The sequence below is a fragment of the Moschus berezovskii genome, chromosome 20 (assembly GCF_049115385.1).
Source record: "Moschus berezovskii isolate FMDL1 chromosome 20, NW_MosBer_1.0, whole genome shotgun sequence".
Classification (NCBI taxonomy): Eukaryota; Metazoa; Chordata; class Mammalia; order Artiodactyla; family Moschidae; genus Moschus; species Moschus berezovskii.
In genome coordinates, this window is record NC_142479.1 from 19422732 (window position 1) to 19448496 (window position 25765).

A 25765-nucleotide genomic window follows, 5' to 3' on the forward strand; every position below is an offset into this window, starting at 1 on the left:
TTCCTCACAATTTGTGCAGATTCTTACTTTCTTCCTCTTGATCCTGGCCCCATGCTTGTTCATCGTGTCACCCCAATACGGCCTTGAGCCACTGGGCACAAAGCCCTAAGCCCCTTTACTAGTTCTCCATAGGAAATGTAAACCCAGTGGCACGTGGTGACGCTGTAGAGCTGACACGCTGCGGCCTCCCACCATCTTACTGGTTTGCCCCCAGCAACCCTCCACTCCCCAAAGCCCAGTGATCGGCACGGGCCTCTGCGGGGATCATCCAGTCCTCACTCCCTACCCTGACACGTCCCCGGGACGGCCGGCTCCCCGGAACCTGGTGAAGATGAAGTGCTCCGACTCACAGGAAGGGAGGGTGACAATGCAGGAAGCGGCGCGCAGCAGCACGGCAAGTTCAAGGTGCCCAGATAGGGCTGGGTTCCGGGAAAAACTCCTCGAAGAGACAGATCAGCTGAGGACATTTCAAGCAGGACAAGTGGCGAGGACAGAGAAGCCAGAGAGGGCATGGTGAGTTAGAGGCGACAAAAGTGGCTCAGCAGGGCGGGAGCGTCAGGTGTGCAGAGCTGAAGATGACTCTGGGGAGAGAGGCCGGCAGAGTGAGGCCAGGAGGGCCAGGGGGCCCGCTGAGGACCGTGGGCTTGAATCTCTGCTTGCAGAGCTGCTGCTGAGAGATCTGAAGCCAAGGTGATAAGCTGGTAAGAGAAGGCCAAACAATTATAGGGGCTGAGACATATAGGGTCACTCAGTCCCAACCTGGAGGCTGTGGGAACCTCAAGCTCAGGGCCAAAGTCACTGCAAAGCAGGAGTGTCCCTTCCAGCCCAGCAGGGAGTGGGCATGAAACCAGATAGAGCCACTCCTGGGGACAGGCCTTGTGATAAAAACAGGCAACAGGGCCCCAGGGAGGCTGTTCTTGTGTCCCCAGGGGTGGGGGAAGGCCACACCTACTCTGTTCTCCAACAGCTCCTCTTGAGGATCTCTCATCAGGCCAAAAACAAAGTCTGCAAGATTCGTGGACTGTCCAGACCTGGCAGAAGGGTTCAAGCCAATTTTCAAATGTCCTCAGGTCCGCAAAACTTCAGAAGCTCTTTTTTCCAGTGCTTTCTGCTCCTCTGCATACCCCACAGCTGCTTCACTCTAAAAGGATTGTAAGGGAAACTGGATCTACATGGTCCTGGCACCTTCACACTTGAATCCTCAAACGGGCTGTCTTGTAAGAGACAGAGTACTTCCCAGGCACCTTGGTGGGCTCCCTGAGCAGCTTGTTTTGAATCAGGAAATTGGATCTTGCCAGGACTTTATGTTCAAGTTCAATATTAATGTCAGAACCCACGAAATGTGAGTGAGTTCTAAATTTGGAAAACCATGTCCTTCCACCTCTCCCCCAAAGCATTCCTTCAGCTACTGGCAAATCCTGTCCTCGGTGTGGCTGTCCAGGGCTGGTTCTGAATGACGCACTCAGGCTTCAAACACTCAAGGTGCTCCCGCAGCAGATCGATAGAGCAATAACCCACTAAAGGAAGAACGCACAGAGGGAATCCAGTATCTAACCAGCTTCTGTCTTGGCAGAGCTGTTGGATTGAGTCTTGTTTCTGTTCAGGACGTCTGCCCTGACTTGAACTTTGACTTCCTACCCGCGTCCTTCCTGAACTGTTTACACTGTGAACATAGCGCCTAAAAAGATTTATTAAAAAAATAAAAAAGAGAGCTGAGTGTCATTTTTAGAAAGGCAAGACACCCAACACATCCTACTCTGAGTAGATTTCTTTGACGGCTTGTGATGTTGCCTGAATGGTAAATATACCCTCAGACTCCAAGTAAATAGTCCAGGGCATGTAACTTGGGGATAAAAGAGGAAATTTTACACAAGGTGGCCACAGAGGCCTTGTCATTTCCCAGAAAATTAGAGGGTCTTCCAGCGTCCTGTAAATTTATCACACGAGTATTCTTCCATGACTTGAGGAACAGATGGGGCCTGTTTTGATAATGTTTCCCAATCCCCATAGATAACACGGAGGGGAGGGGAGAGGGAGGGGCGGCTGGGACCGCCTGCCGCTGCTCCCAGAACGGGGAACCAGCGCTCAGGCCAGCAGGCGGCAGCCCACGGTCTGGGCCTCTGGTCGCTTGAAAGACAGTTTGTTAGCACCGGCATTTCGCTTCTGAAGGGAGGCAGCAAGGAATCCGGGGGAAAGTTCATCCCTGTATCTGGCAGCCCTTCCCTGAAGTGGCAAGCTGGTAAAGGATGGGCAGAAAGATCCTCAACTGCGGAGGAGGGGCTGGGATCCAGGAACGGCTGTGAGGGGTCTCGAAGGGTCACGGGGATCCTGAAATCAGAGCAAGGACTTCCCAGCTCCTGACCAACCAGTTCCCCGCCTCTCAGTGGAGACGGAGAAATACAATCACCTTCCAGGCGGCGAGTGTGGGCTCACTTTAAAAAGCAGTTTCCACCACTAATCATAATAGTAATATTGACCAAGGGATTCCCAGGTGCCAGGCGCTGGGCTGATCCCTCGGCCCGGGCTCTCGCATCCAGTCCTCTCCACGCTGCAAGCGAGAGAAGGAAGAAGAGGCGCAGAGAAGTCAAGAGGCCAAGGCCCTGCCCAGCGTGCGCTCATTCTCATTCCAGGTCTTATCACTCATTTGTCCATTCAACATACTGACTGGTTCTTACCATCCAGACTTTCAATCCAAACTTTTGTATTTGGCCTGTGCACACGTGCTAAGTCACTTCAGTCGTGTCTGACTCTTTGTGACCCCATGGACTGTAGCCCGCCAGGCTCCTCTGTCCATGAGATGCTCCCAGCAAGAATACTGGAGTGGGTTGCCAAGCCCTCCCCACTGCCTTTCCACACTGAGCTTTTCCATCATTCCCATGCCTTTAACAAGCACCTCTTTATGCCTCTGTTTTACCAAGACTAACTATATCTGTCTTGTGCTTTACTCTTCACAGAATCCTGTCCCAGAGACTTACTTGTATGTGATCTTTATGATGGCCTAGCAGAGAAATGAGAAACAGATATGATATTCTTCTTATTATTATCCTATTAAAGCACAGCCCAGGCATTCCAAGTGAATGCTGGAACCAAGATTCGAGCTCAGCTCTCATGAAGCCTACACCTAAACCCTTTCCGCATAAACGTGACCCACCCTCTGGGCTCCATCTCCCCACCATGGGCTGCTTTCATAAGGGACAGTAGCACAGAGCAGGATGGAGCTTGGCAGTTATTCTCGTGGCCTCTTGAGCCAGACAGCCTGGGTTCTAAATCCTGCCCCTGCCACGTACTAATTGATGACCTTGGGCTATGCCTCTATCTCCTCATGGCTAAAAGGGGGATAATAAGAATACCTGCCTCACAGGACTGTTGTGAAGATCAACAATTAATATTATTTTTATATTATATAATTAATATATAATTTGTTACAAAATATATATTATATGTTATAAAATTTATTATAATAATAGTATAATATTAATTATATAATTTATATATATATAGTAATTGATGGCATTGGTGGTGGTTGAGTCACTAAGTCATGTCCAACTCTTGCAAGCCCGTGGACTGTAGCCCACCAGGCTCCTCTGTCCATGGAATTTTCCAAACGAGAATATTGGAGGTTCCTTCCTGCCATTTCCTTCTCCAATTATAATTGATATGTTATATAATGTTAATGTTTATTATACTGCACATTAATTTGATCTAGAGTGCTGGTTAATATAGTACATTAATAGGAAGCTCTTAGGACAGTGTCTCACACTTAACAAATGCCACCTAATTTTTCATTGTATTAATGTTACTACAGAGGCATCTGAAAGCAAACAGGCTGGTAAGGGAATGGCAGAATAGAGCAAAGAGCTCTAGCTGGGAATCCAGTTCAGTTGCTCAGTTGTGTCCGACTCTTTGGGACCCCCTGCACTGCAGCACGCCAGGCTTCCCTGTCCGTCACCAACTCCTGGAGCTTACTCAAATTCATGTCCACTGAGCCAGTGATGCCATCCAACCATTTTATCCTCTGTCGTCCCCTTCTCCTCCCGCCTTCAGTCTTTCCCAGCATCAGGGTCTTTTCCAGTGAGTCAGTTCTTCACACCAGGTGGCCAAAGTATTGCAGTTTCAGCTTCAGCATCAGTCCTTCCAGTGAATATTCAGGGTTGATTTCCCTTAGGATTAGGGGATCCGGCGGTGGGGGGAGGGAACTGACCAGAACTGACAGATGTAGTTCTACTCTCCAATCTGCCACTTAAAACCCATGCAGCTGGGAACAAATCTGTCAGTCTCCTCTCCAGTTTCCTCATCTGTCTGATGGGAGTTAAACTTCTTTGGGTTGGGGAGGTTTGACAAAGACCCCCAAACTCCCTCATCGGACCCCAAACCTCTGGAGACTCCGATGAGTGCACCAGCCACCACCCCACTTTGATTAAGACCAGTGAGAGAAGATGATCAGTTTGCTTCACTTAAAACCATGCTGACCAACTCATCTCAGTTTCCCTGGGACTTCCTCAGTTCTAAAACTGAAAGTACCACATCCAAGAAACACAATCCCAGGAAAATTAGGACAGCTCATCACACTAATTAGGTCAGCCTCTTTAAAAAAAAAATCCTATAATCTCATCCATCGTTCTAGAAATCTTGAAGGTAAGTTATCACCTTCAGATATTTTGTCATAACTGTGTTCCAACTGTGGTGGTTTAATTGCTCAGTCATGTCCAACTCTCTGCGACCCCATGGACTGTAGCCCAGCAGGCTCCTCTGTCCATGGGATTCTCCAGGCAAGAATATGGAGTGGGTAGTCATTTCTTTCTCCAGGGATCTTCCCGACCCAGGAATCAAACCCGGGTCTCCTGCATTGCAGGTGGATTCTTTACCGACTAAGCTATGATGGAAGCCCAAAAAAAGACACACTGCTGAAACCCAGGATTGAACCAGGGACCTCTAGATCTTCAGTCTAAGGCTCTCCCAATTTAGCTATTTCGGTCGTTCTAACTGTGAAATCACTCAAATACACGTATTCTCTGGTGGTCTGGTGGTTGGGAATCTGCCTTTCAGTGCAGGCGATGTGGGTTTAATCCCTGGTCAGGGAATTAAGATCTCACATCTTAGTGGGGTGTAAGCTTGCCTGCTGCATGCCAAAGCCAGGGAAATCCACACGCTGCAATGAAGAGCCCAGGCAGCCACACACACACACACAGCTTGTTTTACATTGTTACTGCAACAATCAGGATAAGCCAGCTTAGCTGAAAGTTAATTGTTCAGTTGTATCCAACTCTTCACAACCCCATGCACTGTAGGCCATCAGGCTCTTCTGTCCATGGGATTCTCCAGGCAAGAATACTGGAGTGGGTTGCCAGCACTATGACTGTGGAAATAAATCAGCATTGTGGGCCATAGAAAGGGGGAAGGCGGATAAAAATCAATGAAAGTAAAGCAAATGACACTAACTAACGGGGTTGACTGAAGGTTCTGTCTGGCCCCACGTGTCTGCTCAATTTTTTGGTAAAAGGAAAGATTCAGATCAGTTCAGATCAGATCAGTCTCTCAGTCGAGTCCAACTCTTTGCGACCCCATGAATCACAGCACGCCAGGCCTCCCTGTCCATCACCAGCTCCCGGAGTTCACTTAAACTCATGTCCATCGAGTTGATGATACCATCCAGCCGTCTCATCCTCTGTCATCCCCTTCTCCTCCTCCTGCCCCCAATCCCTCCCAGCATCAGAGTCTTTTCCAGTGAGTCAACTCTTCGCATGAGGTGGCCAAAGTATTGGAGCTTCAGCTTTAGCATCAGTCCTTCCAATGAACACCAAGGACTGATCTCCTTTAGAAGGGACTGGTTGGATCTGCTTGTAGTCCAAGGGATTTTCAAGAGTCTTCTCCAGCACCACAGTTCAAAAGCATCAATTCTTCGAGGATCAACTTTCTTCACAGTCCAACTCTCACATCCATACATGACCACTGGAAAAACCATAGCCTTGACTAGACAGACCTTGGTTGGAAAAGTAATGTCTCTGCTTTTTAGTATGCTATCTAGGTTGGTCATAACTTTCCTTCCAAGGAGTAAGCATCTTTTAATTTCATGGCTGCAATCAGCATCTGCAGTGATTTTGGAGCCCCCAAAAATAAAGTCTGACACTGTTTCCCCATCTATTTCCCATGAAGTGATGGGACCAGATGCCATGATCTTTGTTTTCTAAATGTTGAGCTTCAAGCCAACTTTTTCACTCTCCTCTTTCACTTTCATCAAGAGGCTTTTTAGTTCCTCTTCACTTTCTGCCATAAGGGTAGTGTCATCTGCATATCTGAGATTATTGATATTTCTCCCAGCAATCTTGATTCCAGCTTGTGCTTCTTCCAGTCCAGCGTTCCTCATAATGTACTCTGCATAGAAGTTATTTAAGCAGGGTGACAATATACAACCTTGACATACTCCTTTTCCTATTTGGAACCAGTCTGTTGTTCCATGTCCAGTTCTAACTGTTGCTTCCTGACCTGCATACAGGTTTCTCAAGAGGCAGGTCAGGTGGTCTGGGATTCCCATCTCTTTCAGAATTTTCCAGTTTATTGTGATCCACACAGGCTTTGGCATAGTCAATAAAGCAGAAATAGATGTTTTTCTGGAACTCTCTTGATTTTTCCATGATCCAGCGGATGTTGGCTATTTGATCTCTGGTTCCTCTGCCTTTTCTAAAACCTGCTTGAACATCTGGAAGTTCACGGTTCATGTATTGCTGAAACCTAGCTTGGAGAATTTTGAGCATGACTTTACTAGTGTGTGAGATGAGTGCAATTGTGCGGTAGTTTGAGCATTCTTTGGCATTGCCTTTCTTTGGGGTTGGAATGAAGACTGACCTCTTCCAGTCCTGTGGCCCCTGCTGAGTTTTCCAAATTTGCTGGCATATTGAGTGCAGCACTTTCACAGCATCATCTTTCAGGATTTGAAATAGCTCCACTGGAATTCCATCACCTCCACTAGCTTTGTTCATAGTGATGCTTTCTAAGGCCCACTTGACTTCACATTCCAAGATGTCTGGCTCTAGGTCAGTGATTACACCATCGTGATTATCTTGGTCGTGAAGATCTTTTTTGTACAGTTCTTCTGTGTATTCTTGCCACCTCTTCTTAATATCTTCTGCTTCTGGAGGTCCATACCATTTCTGGCCTTTATCAAGCCCATCTTTGCATGAAATGTTCCCTTGGTATCTCTAATTTTCTTGAAGAGATCTCTTGTCTTTCCTATTCTGTTGTTTTCCTCTATTTCTTTGCATTGATCGCTGAGGAAGGCTTTCTTATCTCTCCTTGCTATTCTTGGGAACTCTGCATTCAGATGTTTATATCTTTCCTTTTCTCCTTTGCTTTTTGCTTCTCTTCTTTTCATAGCTATTTGGAAGGCCTCCTCAGACAGCCATTTTGCTTTTTTTGCATTTCTTTTCCATGGGGATGATCTTGATCCCTTTCTCCTGTACAGTGTCACAAACCTCCGTCCAGAGTTCATCAGGCACTCTATCTATCAGATCTAGTCCCTTAAATCTATTTCTTACTTCCACTGTATAATCATAAGGGATTTGATTTAGGTCATATCTGAATGGTCTAGTGGTTTTCCCTACTTTCTTCAATTTCAGTCTGAATTTGGCAATAAGGAGTTCATGATCTGAGCCACAGTCAGCTCCTGGTCTTGTTTTTGCTAACTGTATAGAGCTTCTCCATCTTTGGCTACAAAGAATATAATCAATATGATTTCAGTGTTGACCATCTGGTGATGTCCATGTGTAGAGTCTTCTCTTGTGTTGTTGGAAGAGGGTGTTTGCTATGACCAGTGCGTTCTCTTGGCAACACTCTATTAGCCTTTGCCCTGCTTCATTTCGTGCTCCAAGGCCAAATCTGCCTGTTACTCCAGGTGTTTCTTGACTTCCTACTTTTGCATTCCAGTCCCCTATAATGAAAAGGACATCTTTTGGGGGTGTTAGTTCTAAAAGGTCTTGTAGGTCTTCATAGAACCGTTCAACTTCGGCTTCTTCAGCATTACTGATTGGGATGTAGGCTTGGATTACCGTAATATTGAATGGTTTGCCTTGGAAATGAATAGAGATCATTCTGTTGTTTTTGAGATTGCATCGAAGTACTGCATTTCGGACTCTTTTGTTGACCATGATGGCTACTCCATTTCTTCTAAGGGATTCCTGCCCACAGTAGTAGATATAACGGTCATCTGAGTTAAATTCACCCATTCCAGTCCATTTTAGTTCACTGATTCCTAGAATGTCTACGTCCAAGAAATTAAACATCCTGTGATTTTCTTCTTTCCATAAGCAGGATTGAAAAATAAATGGATCACTCTGTGATTTTATCTTATTTAATAAGATCCCCTGGAGAAGTAAATGGCAACCCCGTTCTTGCCTGGAAAACCCCACGGACAGAAGAGCCTGGTGGGAAGTCCATGGGGTCTCAAAGAGTTGGACACAACCGAGCAACTTAGCACACACAATGACGTGTCCATCCATCTAAAAGTAATCTCCCACACCACCAGCGGAGGACATCAAACGCACTGGGAAAGGCAGAAAAAGAGAGAACATACACGCAAGGGCTGTCTCATGCGTTTAAATGGTCAGCCCTTCCAGAGGTACCCGTCCCCCAAAGCAGCTTTTACCACGAGTTGATCCCAGGTGTCAGACAGGCCACCAGCTGAGAGGGGAACCCCTCTCCAGCCTTCCCTTGATCAAGAATCCCACTCGCCTAGGGCAAGTACCACAAGAGACAGAAGGAGCTCCCAAGAGAGGCCTTTGTTCCAACGAGATCAGGTGGGAAGAGTTTCAGCAAAGCAAAGCAGTGGCAAAGGACTCATGACTTTAAGATCCCAACAAGATTTAGGCGGGTCCCCAAGAAGATTAAGAAATGACTGTAAATTCTCACCATGTGGTTGAGTTTATTCACAGCTATTTCTTCCAAAGGAACGCACACGTGCTGTCACTTCCACTGTTGTCTGAACCATATGGACCAGAGCCCACCAGGCACCACCTCGTCATGGGATTCCCGGAAAGGATGGGAAGTGAGGTGGGTCCTCCTCCAGGGGATTGTCCTGACCCGGGGATCAAACCCATGTCTCCTACATTGCACGCCCAGTCTTTATCCCTGAGCCAACCAGGAAGCCCTCCAAAGCAATAGTACCAAAAATGGTTTGCCGCCGAAGACTGGCTACCCAGACAAATGCCAGATGGAGCTGCAGGGGAGCCCTGCCTCACTGTATGTAGTCTCCTCCACTTCCCTGAGCACCATTCACTTTCTCCGTTCCAGCCCTGACCTACTTACTTGTCTGGGCGACCTCATCCATTCCATGGCTTTAAATGCCACCTATGTGGCCGATGACTCCCAGTCTGTAACACTATCTGCTTGCACTCCGGACTCCAGACCCTACCAGTTCCTCCCCACTTGGATGTCTCAACAGAACCTCACATTCAACGTGTCCAAGTTGAACAGGGAATCTGTTCTGCCCCAAATCCACCTGTCTTCCACCTTCCACTCCTTTGCACAAACTCAAAACCCAGGAGTCTGCTGTGATTCCTCTTTCTCCCCAAACCCAGCCGTTTCGATTTTACCACCTAAATGTTTATAGAAGTGATCTTCTCCCTCCCCACCCCTCCCACCCATTCGCAGGCACCCACATCTCTCCCCCATCCAACTACAGAGTCTTCTAATTGGTCTCCCAGGGTCACCTTTGCTTCTCTCTAGTCCTTCTATCAGAGAAGGCAATGGCACCCCACTCCAGTACTCTTGCTTGGAAAATCCCATGGACAGAGGAGCCTGGTAGGCTGCAGTCTATGGGGTCACAAAGAGTCGGACATGACTGAGTGACTTCACTTTCAATTTTCACTTTCATGCATTGGAGAAGGAAATGGCAACCCACCCCAATGTTACTTGCTTGGAGAATCCAAGGGATGGGGGAGCCTGGTGGGCTGCCGACTATGGGGTCGCACAGAGTCGGACACAACTGAAGTGACTTAAAAGCAGCAGCAGCAGCAGTCCTTCAATCCACAGCGCAGCTACAAGCATCATTTTTAATGGTAAACTTATTACCTTATTTTCCTTGCTTAAATCCTTCAACTGTACCCTATAGCCCTTGCCAGTGAAACCATGGGTTAAATTCATTTCACCTGCCTTCACTGAGATTGTTTTAAGACTTGCAATGCCCTCCAAGCACATGTACCCTTGTTGTTCAGTCACTCAGTCGTGTCCGACTCTTTGTGGCCCCATGGACTGCAGCATGCCAGGCCTCCCTGTCCTTTACCATCTCCTGGAGCTTGCTCAGACTCCTGTCCATTGAGTGGGTGATGCCATCCACCCATCTCATCCTCTGTCGCCCTGCCCCTGCCCTCAGTCCTTCCCACCATCAGGGTCTTTTCCAATGAGTCAGCTCTTTGTATCAGGTGGCCAAAGTATTGGAGCTTCAGCAATAATATGTAGCCTAAGCAATATCATGTTTGCTCAAGTTACTTTCCAGGAACTTGGAGTCAGCTGCGTCTAATTCAAGCCAAGCTGGTTAAGACTGGGCAGGACCTCCCACCCTTCAACTAGGCGTGTGTGAGCGTCAGCTCAGTGACCTTTTGACACCAGGGGCCTGGAAGGTCCCCCCTTAGCACATGCAGAAGCCTGTGAGCTAGTCACACCTGCTCACAATCATGGTCACTGTAGCACCTTTCCCCCTGCTCCCCCACACCTCACGCCGCCCCGCTTCTCTGTTTGTTATCCCACAAATACCCTGGGTCTCTTGTCTTCAGGAAGGCAGACTGGAGATTTGTTCTTTCATCCCCTCACTTGGCTGCCTTGCAAATAAACTCTCCCTTTGCTACAAACCTCTGCAGCCCAGCATTTGGCAAGCCAGCCAGAAGGTAAGACCAGACAGACATTCTGCCCGTCGTTTGCTGGCCCCTGGCCTGTATCAAAAGCAGCTGCCTGGTCCATCTGTTCCAGGGGCCATCCCCTAGATTTCCTGGCAAAGTGCCACTGACCTTCAGTGCTTAGCTTTACTTCGTAGCAAAGAGATGGTTTGGGGATTTGGGGGTCTCGAGGTTTGGAAGACGTTCTTTGGGAGAGTAATTTTGTTAAAGAAACGCACCTATGTCTAGATTGTTTTCGCAACTGTCACCAAAATGTGGGTTGGGGTCCAGCTGCCAGGTTGTTGGCAGACAACATAAAAGGTTACTGCTACTGAGGCAATCCATATCTGAGTTAAAGGCCCGGCATTCTATAGAACCAGGGCTCTAGTTCTTGGTTTTGTTGTTTGGTTCTTGTTTGTCTATGTCTGATTGTCTTAACCGTTAAGAATTGGCTATTGGAGACTGAGCTTCTTGGTGACTATAAGCAAGAACTCTTGGAAAGATTTTGTTGCTGCTACCACCTAGAAGCAAAGCTCCTTCAGTTTCAACTAGAAGTGCTAATCCGACTTCCTCTTGCAGCCCTCTAGGCTGTATTCTCCAAGTTGAACAACTTTCGATTACGAATCCACGGTAAAGAAAAAGATGGCAGTAATCTTCTGTAACACTGCATGGTCATAACATCCTTTAGACTCAGGAGCAACGTGGCCTAAAAATGGCTCCTTAAATTACAGTATAACTCTGCAACTAGATTTATTTTGTAAATGGGAAGAAAAATGGTATGAAACATCGTATATACAGTCATGTTATTGTATCAAAATAAACCTGTGCAAAGAAGATGTAATCTTATAGTCCAATAGGAAAAGAAGGCAAATAAATTGGCTTCATTTGATTCTAAGGAAACTTGTTTGAACTGCTGTTGATCCAGCCGAACACTGCAGTGGCTCCTCCTTCCCCACGTGAAGGTGTTGCTGCTCTTTCATTGCCAGTATCTAAGCCACAGCCTCAGGCCTGGCTGTCGAGAAATAAGAATGGTCTCCCCCTCTCAAGCTCACTAGGGCACTGAATGTGACTAGGGCTACCAGACTCAGGTAGGGCAAGATCCATCAGGGCAAGTCCCCACTGGGTGAAGGGGTATAAATGTTGAGACTAGGCAGCTGATGGGGTTGAAAAAGGGGAGTGGACCCAGATTAACTTTCAATTAATTTAATTGGAAGAGCAACATGACAACTTATAGAGATGATCCAAAGAAAATGGGAAAGCTTTTCAATTTTGGGGGGGGAGCAACCCACAACCAAACCTGGACAGATAATCAAAACTCATTAAATACCCCCTTCACTTCAGAAGAAAATAGAATGACGCTGGATAAAGCTAGAGAGGAGGCTGATGGCTTCACACAGAAACCCCTGGCAACCTGGTATAGGCTGCAGCAAGCACTGCAGTACCAGCAGCAGATCCTAATTGGGATGGGAATGCTGGGCTACAAGCTGAACACTGTAGACATGGCATTCTTGCGGGATTATGACAAAGGACACCGAAACAAAGAAGCCTTAATAAAGTTCAGGACGTGAAAGAGAAACCAAATGAAGATCCTTTGGAATTTCAGGAAAGGGTCTTTAAAGCCCATAGGCAGTACATAGACAGAGAGTTGCAATCCCAGAGAATTTAAAAATAGTTAATATGACTTATTGGTCAGAGTGACCCCCAATATACAGAAGAAACTGTAAGAGATAGAAGTTGTCTACCACATGGGCCCTACTCTCTTCTTTTTCTGAGATTCTGAAAGTTCTGTTTCCATTCAGCCTCATGCAGCCAAAAAAAAACCCGAAGCTAAGATGAGAGCAGCGCAAGCTTTATGCAATGCCCAGAGAGTGGAAAAGCAGGAGTTGGGTTCACAAATCAGCTTCTCACCTTAAGCAAGAGGGATTTGCTTTCAGGGAGTAAGAACAGTGGGGAGAGGAGGGAGGCTCACTATGGTAGGCAGGCACATCAGTTCCCCGGGAGAGACAGGGCTTCCCCCAAAGTGGGTGCCACCCCTTCTCGGTCTGTGGCTTCCAGTCATGGCCACTAGTAGGGGTGTCATTTTTATGCTAATGTAGTAAAATCAGCAGAGACTAAGGCTCGGGGTCTGCTGGAGGTCAGATTCATTGCCCCCTTGGTTTCAGCTGGCTCCATACAGTTTTTGCTTTTCCCTTCCTATAGCTGGCTCTCTTTGTGTCCAAACTATATGATGGAAAGGTATATGTTAGTTCCTGTTCGAGGGAGGGAGCTGATGGGTTTTGAGCAAGGGTCTGGTGGTAACGCTGGTGACTGAGGGGCTTAAAGGATGCCTATGTCTTAGTTTTGCTGAAACTGCCTTTAAAGTTTTGAATAGCAGAGACCAGGTTCAGGAGAAAAGGGACAACGGAGAATAAGACAGACCACTCTGCAGGCAGCTGCCCTAACACAGGGACAAGAAGGGCCAAGCTGAAGCTTTCACAGGGAACTCCGCAAAAGGACTGCCTTTGCACCTGGACAAATGGACACAAAGGACAAACCAGAGCAGGCTCCTATATTGCAGTCTCCTCTGTTCCAATCTTGAAAAAAAAAAGCCTGCAACCATTCCAGAAGAATATACTGCCAGAGGAATTTCTTAAAGGAGGAAACAATGAACCTCTGGGCTAAAATCTTGGAAGATTAAAAATCCAGAAGACCAGATCCATCCTTGTTGGACTGGACCTTGTAAGGAACACAACAGAATATGGAAACCATGCTGCAGGAGAAAAACTGTGACCGAGATCATTCGAACCTTGACTTTTCTGAGTCAGCAAGGGAACCCCTAACAGATCTCAAGTTCTAACGGAAGTAAGCCATGAGAAAGAAATCTGGGTGATCATCTGTGTCTGCGGCTTGGCAGTGGTGATGTTGGAAAGGTAAAACTCTTCTAAAGGACACCTGAATCACTTGTCACACTACCAGAATGACTGTCCTCTAGTGTCTAAGCCTTCTCCACCCTCAAGCCCTTGTTGGGTCTAAGCCCCTTATCGGCAGGAAATAGCTGGAGCAATGGTTGCCTCTCTTCCTCGAGGCCGAGGAGTAGTCAGGCAGGGCTGAAACCGTGGCTTACGTCCACCCCACCTGTCTTCACTCATCAAAGCTGTTTTAAGGCTTGTGTGTCCTCCAAGAGGAACATAGCCTAAACAGTAAGGTGTTTGCCCAACTTTAGTTCCAGGAGCTTGGCGCCAGCTGTGTCTAATTTGAGCTGAGCTGGTTAAGGCTAGATAGGACCACCAACCCTTCAGCTAAGCATGTGTGTGTCCACTCAGTGATCTTTTGACATCAGGGGCCCAAAAACTCCACCCTCAGAACACACAGGGGCCTGTGGCCTAGATATGCTGGAACCACATTATTCCACCTTCTTCCAATCACCACTCCCCATGCCCTGCTTCTTTATTCACTAGCCTATAAATACCCTGAGCCCCTTGCCTTCAGGGTGGTGGGTTTAAGGTTTGTTCTCTCATCACCCCACTCGACTGCCTTGCAAATAAACCCTCTCTGCTGCAAGTCTCGGCATTTCGGCTCATCGTGTGCCGGCAAAAGGAACCTGGTTGGGTGGCAACGAAGCCTCACATCCTTGACACAGCTATCAGGGCAGCATGTGCCCTGCCTTCCGACCCGTGCAGGCTCACCTCCGTGCATGCCCCCTGCCCTGGGAGCCTCTTTACTCCAGCCCCACGTGCTTCCCCCACCTTCTCCTCGGTGCCAGGGTCTTGAACGAGCTAGGAACAGACCCTCTCCCTGCCTAGCTCACTCCTCACCCTTCAACTTGGCGCTCCTCTGGGGTCCCCAGGCCAAAGCAGGGCCCCCTGGCTCCCATCTTAAGCCCTGGATGCCCTGGCCTCCGCCCTCCCAGCCCTCAGCACAGTGGCATTCCCTGTTCACTAGCTGATGCCCACTAGGTTGCCCGCTCCTTGGACACAGGGACCCACCAGTATCTCACACCTAGCACAGTGCCCAGGGATACAGCCAGTACTCTGTGGATATCTGGAGATGGAGTGATAACCATGAGAGTTGTCTGGGTGCCCTGCCCTCATGCCTCTCAATGCCCTTTCTGAAGAAAACTCAATAGCACGCGTTCTGATTTTAGAGATCACAGACTCTGGTGACACCCCTGGGAAGCCTGACAAAAATGCGGCTGTGGGGGATTCACCCAGCCCTTAGGAAGGACCGAGGATGGGGTCAGGCTGCACCACACACAGGAAGAGCCTGAGCTGGTGCCGCCAGCGCGGGGTGTCCTGAGCCTTTGGTCTTGGGTTTCTCTTCCTAGAGTATTTATATCCATCCGGAGAAGCCGGCTGGTTTCATTAATTGTGAGCCTATGTCCACCCAAGGCAGCCATATGCTGAATATGTTGAATACCAGACCTTATATGGGCATCCCTTGTTGATTTATATATGAATACACGACAAGAAGGGGGCTCAGGCAAAAAGCCAAATGTTCACCCTCCCCTGTGATCTCAAAGGCGCAAGTTTGTTGGCGTATTGTTTGTTTTTAATGGAATGACTCTCCTTTCAATGAAAAAAGATCATGATAAGGCCCACAGACATTTAATGACCAGTATAGGCATGCAGTTAAGAAGGGGCAGCAAAAAGTGCAGATTCCGTGTCCGGGTCTCAAATGAGAACCACTAATATGCAGCAGGTGTGAATGCCCAGCACCCTCTAAAGAGCCCGCCTGCCAGGAGACGCAAGTTCGATCCCCTGGAGAAGAATCTGGCAACTCACTTCAGTATTCTTGCCTGAAAAATTTCATGGACAGAGGAGCCTCAGGCTACAGTCCAAAGGGTTGCAAAGAGTCAGACCGCGACTGAGCAACTGAACACACACACATCCTCCACACAAAGGTACCCCCTCACTCAATCCCCGCAGCATCTGTACAAGGCTGCTGCTGCTATTATGCCCTTTTTGACAAATGATCGAACCAAGGCCCAGAGAGATTACGTGATGGGCCCTGTTAGTAAGTGGCAGGGCTGGAGTCTGAATCCAGGCAGCCTGGCCCCACAGTCCAGAGGAGTTGGGCCCCATGGGGATCCATTCAGTCCAAACCAAAGCCGAACCCAGGATCCTGCTTTTGGAGGACTCTGCCCCCTGCCTGATTGGGTCTCTTCTCTCTTAAGGGCTATGGAGAAGCTACAAGCAGGGCCCCCGCCCCAAGGAGCACTGGTGTCTACAGTAGAACAAATTAGCTAGTGTGACCTGCCATGCTATGGAACCAGGTTCCAGGGACTGGGCCATCCAAGGAGGCAGAGGTCCTGAAGCCCTGAAGCCCGGTTACCTCTCTGCTCTGAGGTTGCCATGTTCCATGGCTATGGACAAGTCAGTTTCCTCTGGCGAGTCTCAACTTGCAAATCTGTAAAATAGAAATGCTGATGATAACAGATGTGCTCGTTCCTGTCTCCCGGGCATGGCTCAAGGACTGTGTGAGAGAAAGTGTGCAAAACATTTAGGACAGAGCATGTCTTCAGTATATATTGGTTCTATGATCTTTAGCACGCGGCTGGGGCATCGCCAGTTCTTCACTCACAAACATGGATCGAGCACCTAGGAGAGTGCACCAGACATCCGCCCCAGGTGCTAGGACTACCAGGCAGGAGAGAGCAGCGAGGTCTTCAAAGAGCACATTGGTCAGACAGGCTGTGATGTTGGGTGCACGCGAGGGCCAACGCGGGCGGGCACACGAGGCCCATGGAAGCCTCGGGTCCTTGCAGAGAAATCAAGACGGTGCAGAGAAGGAGGGTGAGGAGGCTGCAGCAAGGGGGCTGAGGGTGTCCCCTGCGGTGCAGAAGCGCCAGTAAGGGCCCAGCTTCAGGGCATTGGACATCGGGGGTCAGTGGGCTTGAGGAGGGGTGTCACCATCAGACAGGGAATGGGCTTCCAGGCAGGCAGCTCTGAAGTGGCAAAGTCTCCATCCAAAGTCTTCTTTATCTCCAGACTCAACCCGAGACAAAGGAACAGCTAAACACTGAAGCTGGAGTGTGAGTGTGGGATTTTTTTTTTTTTCCTGTTCGGTGCCCAGTTATTTGCCTGTTCGCCAGCCCTGGGATAAGACAGAATTTATGTCTCACCAAAGAGGCACCAAAAAGCAAAGGAGACACACACACAGAGAGAGAAGATGATGCAGAGCTTTTTTTTGCTTCAAAGTGTCTCCCCACTAGAATGCTGCCGCACTGTCTCCGGGGAGCGGTTCGCCCTCCAGAAAACATGACACTTTATTTCCTGCCCTTGTTTGTTAACACACCCCATTACCATCCCTCCCAGCTTCATGTAACTGCCAGCCGGCATTAACGCCCTCCTCCTCGCCGAGGAAGAAAACAGAAAAGGGAGAATTCAGCAGATTTTGCCCCGTGGCACCCTCGGCGGCACCAAGATAACCAGCGCAGAAACCACAATTGGGTTCTTAATTCCTTCAGCCCAGGAATGCGAAGGACGGTCGGTTTAACCACCTCCTGCGTTTTCCAGCAAAGAGAGTCGGCTTGTTATTTCGGTTGTCTGGGCTCCCTTTTTTACTACGGAGAGAGATACATTAATTATTTTTTTTTTCTTTTTGAACGTTGGGGCAGGAGATGTTGCAGACTGTCAGCACTGTCAGCGGGCGCCGGCCGGGCAGGTAAAGCGGCCAGCGGCGGAGACACACTGACCCCCAGCGGCCGCCGGGCCCGGCCCTCGCAGCCGCGCGCCCGCCCGCAGCCTCGGCCGGCCCGGGCGAGACCGCGCCTTCCCCGCAGCGTGTGAGTGCAGGGTGGCCTCGCAGTTCCCGCACGGCTGCCCCGGCGCAGACGCGGACCCGCGCACACGCTGCCCGCGTTCTCCTCTTCTCCGATTTCGCAGAGCATCCGTCTCCCGAGAACCTTCACGTGGGCGCTCTGGGCTTACAGATCAGGCCTGTTTCTGCTGCTCCCGGCGAGCACGGCTGTGAGAAAGGCCGCCGGGGGCCCAGCAGGACCCAGGGCTGAAAGGGAGGAGAGGACCGGCCCTGTGGAGGGCTCCCGTGAACCAGGCCCTGGGCACACATTTTCCCCACCGGAGCCATCGCAGCCCCAAAGGGCAGATTAGGAAACTAAAGCTCTGGCTATGTGGCTTGCCCACATCACAGTTCCCTTGAGTGATTTTATTTAATCAGCAAATATTTACATAGTGCCTGTCAAGCAGTCATCTAGTGCTGTGTCTATCTCCCGGTTAACTAGACTGCATCTTTATTGCAATCCTGTGAAGTACTATTACCTCCATTTCACAGATGAGGAAACTGAGGCCTAGACAGGTTAAATCACTAGTGAGTGGTGGATCTGGTGTTCAGCCCCACAGTCTGGCTTCACCGCACTCTGGCCGCTGGGAGGCAGCCTGTACCCTGGATACTTGTACGGAGGAGACCAGGGCTCCAAATCCCAGCTCTTTCCCTGAGGTCTTTTATCCCCTGAGGAGAAAATGCTGCAGCTGTGCAGGAGAGAGCTCACAGACCTTCTACAGAAACATAGTGGAGAAGGCGGCACTGAATCTCCTGGAAGTCACGGACCATGCCATTCACCTTCAGAGCCCCAGACCCGGCACGTGGCGGGAGGGGTGCTCAGCCAGACTGGACCTGGAAAGAAGGTTCATGAATCTTGAAGGAAGTTTCAGTGAAGGTGGGAGGGAGGTTACAAGGACTGCAAGATCCTGAGGCAGAAAAGCACAGGTCATGTTTCCCAGTACTGTCCCCATGAAAAGGTATTTTCAAACCCGCCCATGCTCTTCTGGGCGTGTGTGTGTGTGTGTTAGTTGCTCAGTTGTATCCAACTCTGCCATCCCACAGACTTTAGCCCACCAGGCTCCTCTGTCCATGGAATTCTCTGGGCAAGAATACTGAAGTGGGTTGCCATTCCCTTCCCCAGGGGGTCTTCCCGAGCAGGGATCAAACCCATGTCTCCTGCATTTGCAGGTGGATTCTTTATACTGTGCCACCTGGAAAGTCCTTAAGTTAGACTGTAATTGAGCGCCCCCTACTGCACATGCCTGTAATTAATATTGGGGTCGCAAAAAGCTGGACACGACTGAGCGACTGAACTGAACTGAAAAGTGTGTCCCCCTCCCACCTCTGAATTTATCTCATCTGAGCTTCACAGCAAGCCCTTAAGATAAATATAATCAGCCCCACATTAAGCAAGAGAAACAGAGGCTCTTCCAAATAGGCTGACTTGTCCCGGTTTCCCAGCTGATACATAGAGAGCTGGCCACCCGGTTTCCTGCCTTCTGAAGCCCACGCCCCCACGTGCTGTCAGTATCAGGCAGGACCCTCACGCGGGAAAGCCCAGCCCCCACCCTGGCAGCCCTGTCGGTCTCCCATGGAGTCTTTTGAACTGACCGACTGGTTCCCGTCTTGCCCCAGCCGTTCCCTCAGCCTGAAATGCTCTTCCTGTACATGGATCTTCACTTGGTTGGCTCCTTCCTGTCATTCCGGTGTCAGCTCAAGTGTCACCTCCTCCGAAAAGCCTTCCTTGTCCACCCAACCTAAAATAGCCTTCCAGTCACTCGCTATTGCATCACTGTTTTGTCTTCTTCCCAGCAGTGATTCATCTCTGGTAATTTCATGTCCAGTTACTATTGTTAGTCTCATCTCGTGTATAATGCAGGCTATCAGTTACTCAGCACAGAGCTACCATGTGCCAGCAGAGCTTCAGGAGCTCTGCACACAGTAGGTCATTTCATCGTCACACTCTCCTTTCGTGTAGGTTCCATTATTATCCCCGTTTTACAAAAGAGGAAGCTGAGACAGGGGAGGTTTGGTAACTTGTCCAAGATTCCATCTTTAGTGAGCACTGCTCTAAGCTACTACAAAGACCTCAGCCTTCAACAGCAAAAACCCAAGGGAATTCCCTGGTGGTTCAGTGGTTAGGACCTTCATGCTTTCACTGCTATATCCGGGGTTTGATCCCTGATTGGGGAACTGAGATCCTGCAAGCCACCTGGCACAGCCAGAAACAACAACAGCAAAAAGAAAAGCAATTGAATTTTTAAATGCATAAAGGACTTAAATAGAAATTTCTCCAAAGAAAATATACAAATGGCCCATAAGCATATGAACAGGTGCTTCACTAGTTGTTAGGAAAACGCAAATCAAATCATAAGATAATTCTGCACATGTACTAGGAAGGCTATAACCAAGTCAGTGCTCTGTGATGACCTGGGTGGGTGGGATGGGGTGGGGTGGGCGAGAGAGTCAAGAGGGAAGGGAGATATGTATAGATACAGCTGATTCACCTCGTTGTACAGCAGAAACCAACACAGCAGCATAAAGTAACTCTATCCACTAAACAGTAAAATTCAATTAAAAACCTTTTAAATGGGAAAAAAACAGAAGGTAAGTGTTGGCAAGGATGTGGAGAAATTGAAACCCTCATATGTTGTTAATGGGAATGTAAAATGGTGCAGCCACTATAGAAAACAGTTTGGTGATTCCTCAAAAATTGAATCAGCAATTCTACATCTAAGTATATACCAAAAGAAATGGAGAACAGGGACTCAAACAAAAACATATACGTGAATGTTCATAGCAGCATTATTCACAATAACTGCTGCTAAGTCACTTCAGTCGTGTCCGACTCTGTGCAACCCCATAGACGGCAGCCCACCAGGCTCCCCCGTCCCTGGGATTCTCCAGGCAAGAACACTGGAGTGGGTTGCCATTTCCTTCTCCAATGTGTGAAAGTGGAAAGTGAAAGTGAAGTCGCTCAGTCGTGTCCGACCCCCAGCGACCCCACGGACTGCAGCCTACCAGGCTCCTCCATCCATGGGATTTTCTAGGCAAGAGTACTGGAGTGGCTTGCCATTGCCTGCTCCGTCACAATAACTAAAAAGTGGAAATGCCCAGGTGACTCATCAGCTGATGAATGGGTGAACAAGATGTGGTCTGTCCATCCAGTGGAATATTATTCAGCCATAAAAAGGAGTCAAGGACTGACATAAGTTACAGCATCGGATGACTTGTAAAAACATATACTCGGTGAAAAACACCAGCCACAAAAAGCTACACATTGCATCATTCCATTTACATGAAATGTCGAGAATAGGTAAACCGATGGAGTCAGAGACCAGACTGGTGGTTGTTAAGGGGTAGGGAGAGGAACAAAGAGGTCATGACTGCCTACTTTTCGTCGAGTCTCATTTTGGGGTAGGAAAGTGTTCCTGAACTGGATAGTGATAATAATTGCACAACATAGTCAGTGTCCTGCGTGCCTCTGAACTGTATTCTTGATAATGGTCATGGTGGTGTACAGATGTCTGAATTTTAAACTTTTTTTAAAAGTTCAGACTTGTCTGTCTTGTTCATTTATGGATCTCCAGGGCTTAGAATGTTAGGAAGCACACAGCAGGTGCCCAAAAACGTGTTTGTTGGAGAAATGAATAGAAAGGAGCAGAGCCCAGGCCTCCCAGCTCCCAGTCTTGAGCTCTTCCCACAGCATCAGAAAGCTCTAGCTCAGTGGCTGTTAACCTCTGGGTCATCCAGCTACCTGGAAGGCTCGCTGAAACACCAATAACAGAGCTTCAGCCCAGGACCCGAGAGTTTGCTTGTCTGACAAGTTCTGTACTGGCCCAAGGGCCACACTTTGAAGCCGCTGCTCTCTGCTGCCCCCTAAACCACCAAAAGAAGAGGAACTTTGATGTGACCAGGAGAGAGAAGAGCCAGAGCTGATGCTTAATTAAAAGAGAAATAGATTTAAACCACAAATGCAGCTACACACACACACAAAAAAAAAAAAAAAACACATCAGTTTTAATCAGTCAGAAAGTCTCTGAGGCAAAGACTTGCTTTCTACCAGCTGAGTTGACAGGTTTGGTGGGGAGTTTCACTGGACTGGAGGAGACTTACTACCTACCTCCTCAACTCAGACACATCTCCTGCTCCTCAGAAGTGAGGTCGCACTGGCCTTCTGGATGCTCCTAGAACAAAGAGGTTCCTTCCTCGCCTTGGGGCCTTTGCACTTTCTGCTGCTGCTGCCTGCAACAACTCTGGCCCTCCCCCTTCCCTCCCTTTCATCCCCACCTCCATCTCCTTTGTCTGACTGATTACTTTACAATCCTTCCTTTATAAGAAGGTTTCCCTGACAAGCTGCATTAGATCAGGATCTTTAAGGAATTAAAAATCTATTAATTATTATCACACTGATATTATTAAAAATAGTATAGTCATTTCAATTAATGTAAGAGTGCATTCAAAAAAGTAAACACCCCTTTGTAATTTTTTTTCAAACTAAGAACAGAAGAGAAATAGCCCCCAAATAGCCTTCTACAAAAAGGCGATAGCAATCGTATTATTCCCTTTGAATACAGATAGGAGGCAAGAAAACCTCTGTTCAACACTGTTCTAGAAGTCCTAGATATAGTGATAAGACAGGAAAAACTAACAAGAGTTATACCTCTTGTAACAGAAGAAACGGTATTGTCCTAAACAATAAGATTTTCTACACAGAAAATGCAAGGGAACCTACAATATGCAAGGGACACTCGTTTCTTCCTGTTAATGATTCTTCCTGGTGATAACTCCATTAGAATAGTGCCCTGGGCTCTCTTTTCACCCATCACCATCTGGAAAGAATAACTTATCCAGTTTGGAGAAAGAACTGGGCCTGCACAAACCAGGACCCTCCTTTCTACCCTCTTGGGGAACCAGCCTGCCCACAGGAACCTCCCATCCTCTCCCCCCACCACATCCCTGTGATATCTACAAGGGCAAGACCAGCAGTTTTCCAGCTCTGTCTGCAACTGGGTACATTTAATTATTGAATAGGATGTTAAAGAGCCTATTGTACCCACAAATCTAATCCATATTTCTCAAACAATTTTGTGAAGAATTAAGATGACAGTTTGTACCTCTGTCTATCTGACTCCTGCAGACTGCTAACTTCTCAATTTTTCTAAACTTGGTAGAGGAGCAAGGTAACCCTCTCAAAACCTGAAACTATAAGAATTAAAAAGAGATATTAAAAAGGTGTCTGGAAACAATATATAAAAATCAATATTACTGCTATATACAGCAGAATATGTACAACTAGAAAATGTAATTTTTTTTTTTTTTTTTGGCTGTGCTGCATGGCAGTTGGCAGGATCTTAGTTCACCCACCAGGGATCAAAGCCACACCCTTGGAAGTGAAGGTGTGGCGCCCTAACCATTGGACCACCAGTGGATTCCTAAGAAAATGCAATTTATTTAAGCAAATTCCAGTTATAATTTTAAAAGTCCTGCAAGGTGCCTAGGACTAATGCTGACAAAAAGTGTGTACAATCTTTACAAAGAAAATTATAAAATTGTAATGATGGATGCTAGAAAAATGGCCTAAATAAATTCTGAGACTGATCATGTTCACACACATGAAGGTTCAATAATGTAAAGATAGCAAATTTTTCTCGGGCAGGGGGGCAGCCTTTCGGAACCCTGTATTCCCCCAACCACTCTCTATCTCTTCTCGAAATAAGAAGTTTTAATACCTAAATAGTGTTAGTTGCTCAGTCCTGTCTGACTCTGCAACCCCGTGGACTGTAGCCCACCAGGCCCCTCTGTCCATGGAATTCTCCAGGCAAGAACAATGGAGTGGGTTGCCAATCTCTTCTTCAGGGGATCTTCCCAGCCCAGGGGTCAAACCCAAGTCTCCTGCATTGCAGGCAAATTCTTTACCGCCTGAGCCACCAGGGAAGCCCCAATACATAAATAAAAAGAATTTATCTTGATTAATAAAACAATGTCCAGTAATTTTTTAAAAAATAGTAATGAGTACTTTTATGAAATGCCACTTGATAAAGGAAAGGGCTTCCCAGATGGTGTAGTGGTAAAGAATCCATCTGCCACGCAGGAGATGCAGGTTCAATCCCTGAGTCAGGAAGATCTCCTCCAGGAGGAAATGGCAACCCACTCCAGTATTGTTGCCTGGACAGTTCCATAGACAGAGGAGCCTGATGGGCTACGGTCCACAGGGCTGCAAAGAGTCAGACATGACTGAGCAGCTGAGCACTCCCTTAATAAGGGAATAATCACATAACATTTGAACTAGGTGTTATTATCATTATTCCCATTTCATGGATGAGTTGAGACCTGGAGAAGTTATTCAACTTGCCCAAGGACACGCAGCCTGGCTCCAAGCCTATTTTCTTTCTTTCTGTAAGTATGTTATTTTTATTTGTTTATTCCTTTCTGGCTGTGCTGGTTTTTTGTAGCTGCTCTGAGCCTTCGCTAGTTGTGCAGAGCGGGACTACCCTCTAGTCAAGGTGTGCAGGCTTCATGTTGAGGTGGCTTCTCCTGTTGCAGAGCATGGGGTCCAGGCACTTGGGCGTCAGTAGTTGTGGCTCATGAGCTTAGTTGCCCCAAGGCACATGGGATCTTCCTGGACCAGGGATCGAACCTGTGTCCCCTGCACTGCAAGGCGGATCCTTAGCCCCTGGACCACCAGGGAAGCCCCAAGCCCGTTTGCTGAACTGCTGCTCCCTGCTGCGGTCAGGCTTTTCCTGTAGCTCCCACACTCTCACTCACCCTCCGTCTGTGAGGCAGGTGAACTGACTTTGGAGTGAGCTCACTGTGAACCCAGAGCTCGAGCCCCTTCGTCTGTGGCCTCAGGGACCGTGTGCCCCAATGTGCCTCCAGGGAGGAGGTTGAAAATCAGGGTCTGTCTGACCGAGGAAGAACTCCCTCTGATCCTAAGAGGAGTGTCTGCCCCTGAGATCTGAGCTGCATCTAGGGTTCCTAGCAATTCAAAGAGGCCCCTCTTTCTCTGATGGGACAGGAGACCTTGGCTCCCTCAGGGTCTGCTTTGCTTTGAGTTCTGCTTCATTCCTTCTCATCGTTGGGGCTTATCAGGGAAATTACCTTGCATTCTGTGCCCCCCACACATGTGCAGCTCCTACTTCTTAGCAAACACCCTGAGACACAGGTGCTGTGGTGGCCTGCGCAGGACTGCTCTGTCTGCCGCTGCGCCCCATCCAAGTCCCTGTGTTAAATATCAGACCCGCGGAACGGGTCTGGTGCTCAGTGACACCCCTGCTAGATGGGGTGCAGTGGGGTCCCAGCAAGACTCATCCTGAGCACTCAAGGAGCTCAGATGAAGCGGTGACCTGACTGCTTAAGGCAGATGAATTTCAGGTTAAGGACAGAGGAGCGGTATTTGGGGGGCTCAGGGTAGTGAGGGGCTTCCTAGGGTCAGATTCCAGCTCTGCGGGGCTTTGAACAAATCGTCTGTGATAGGCAGAATGATGCCTTCCCTCCAAGATGTCCACCTCTCAAACCCTGGAACCTGTGAGTATGGTAGCTTGGGTGGCAGTGGGGAATCAAAGTTGCTAATCAACCAGCCTTAAGATAGGGAGGTTGTCCAGGCTTGCCTGAGTGAGCCCAGTGTAATCACAGAGGAGCGTGAAAGTGGAGTGAGGCGGGGGGACCACTCAGGACGACATGGTGAGAGAAGAGCCCCTCATTCCTGGCCTTGAAGACGCAGGAAAGAAGACACAAGATGAGAGGTGCAGGCAGACTCCGGAGCTGGGAAAGGCAGAGACAGATCCACCCCTCGAGGCTCCAGAGAGACTGACACTCTGCCTTTAACCTCATGACACTCATGGTAGACTTCTGACCCGCAGAAGGTAAAATAACAAATTTGTGTTACAGGTTCTGGTCTTTTTTTAGTAGAGAGGTAGAAAGTTAATACACCACCTAAATTCTGTAAACCTCAGTTTTCTCATCTATAAAGTGGGAATAATCACTGCCCAGAGTAGGTGTTATCAACTGAAGAAAAAAGTACCGCCTAAAGGTTCCAAGTGAAGTTTTATTCAGGGACCTTACTGAGGACTCCAGCCCGAGACACAGCCTCCCAGATTTGGGGAGGAGCCACGATATACAGGACTTTCTGCTGGGGGGCGGGG

The 25765-nt window shown here is 48.3% G+C and overlaps 1 long non-coding RNA gene across 4 annotated transcripts; it reads left to right on the forward strand.

Annotated features, from left to right (window-relative positions):
* The first annotated feature begins 205 nt into the window (after positions 1–205).
* Positions 206–11895, forward strand: LOC148774631 (uncharacterized). Of its 4 annotated transcripts, none has more exons than XR_016035602.1 (4): positions 206–513; positions 8925–10049; positions 10764–10874; positions 11442–11895. It is a non-coding gene; the product is annotated as an uncharacterized LOC148774631 (long non-coding RNA). The 4 variants fall into 4 exon arrangements; XR_016035601.1 differs by having other exon boundaries at positions 8925–9042; positions 9878–10049; positions 10764–11895; XR_016035600.1 differs by having other exon boundaries at positions 10764–11895.
* Positions 11896–25765: the final 13870 nt, after the last annotated feature.